Below are 940 nucleotides of genomic sequence, written 5' to 3'. Positions count from 1 at the left end.
TGCATCAAATTACCTATCATGTCATAAGAGACCTCTTGAGGTGCATTCTGGGTGTTGACAGCTAAAACTTGCATTCCACTCAACTGTTGAGTAATTAGACTTATTTGCTGAGACAAAAGTTTGTTCTGAGCAAGAAGACCATCAACAGCTTTCACTTCCAAAATGCCACTCTTCTGAGGGGTCTCAGAGTTCACAGGATTCCTGTTGGAGGAATATAAGTATTGGTTGTTAGCAACCAATTCAATAAGCTCAGCAGTCTCCTCTGGTGTCTTCTTCATGTGCAAAGAACCACCTACAGAATTATCTAAGCACATCTTGGACATTTCACATAAGCCCTCATAAAAAATATCCAGCTGAGTCCATCTAAAGAACATATCCAGAGGGCATTGCCTAGTCAGTAGATTGAATCTCTCCCAAGTTTCATAAAGGGTCTCACCATCTTTCTGTCTGAAATTCTGAACCTCCATTCTTAGCTTAGTCAGCTTTTGAGGTGGGAAAATTTAGTCAGAAATCCCGTGACAACCTTTTCCTAAGTATCCAAACTCTCCTTGGGTTGAGAATCTAACCACAGCTTTGCTCTATCTCTCACAGCAAATGGGAAGAGCATGAGTTTGTATACCTCAGAATTCACTCCATTGGTCTTCACTTTATCACAAATCTGTAGGAAATCAGAAATAAATTGATTTGAGTTTTTCTGAGAGAGTCCATAATACTGGCAATTTTGTTGCACAAGAGTGATAAGCTAAGGCTTCAGTTCAAAATTGTTTGCAGCTATAGGAGGCACCATAATGCTTTTTCCATAAAGATCTGCATTGGGAGAAGTGTAAGAGCCAAGCACTCTTCTAGGTTGCTCATTCCCATTCGGATTTGTCATATTGGCATTAGCAGCATTATTATGATCCATGGAGGACTCTGCAGCCTTGTAAAGTCTTGCGTGTTG

The 940-nt window shown here is 40.3% G+C and overlaps 1 non-coding gene across 1 annotated transcript; it reads left to right on the top strand.

Moving 5' to 3' along the window:
* Positions 1 to 369: 369 nt before the first annotated feature.
* LOC148576803 (small nucleolar RNA R71) lies at positions 370 to 476 on the top strand. Its single transcript, XR_015904470.1, has one exon. It is a non-coding gene; the product is annotated as a small nucleolar RNA R71 (small nucleolar RNA).
* The last annotated feature ends 464 nt before the right edge of the window (positions 477 to 940 follow it).

The sequence above is a fragment of the Arachis ipaensis genome, chromosome B1 (genome assembly GCF_059453495.1).
Source record: "Arachis ipaensis isolate K30076 ecotype BB chromosome B1, ASM5945349v1, whole genome shotgun sequence".
In the NCBI taxonomy this organism is placed as follows: Eukaryota; Viridiplantae; Streptophyta; class Magnoliopsida; order Fabales; family Fabaceae; genus Arachis; species Arachis ipaensis.
Note: the sequence above shows the minus strand (reverse complement) of the source record. Positions and strands in the feature narration are given on the sequence as shown.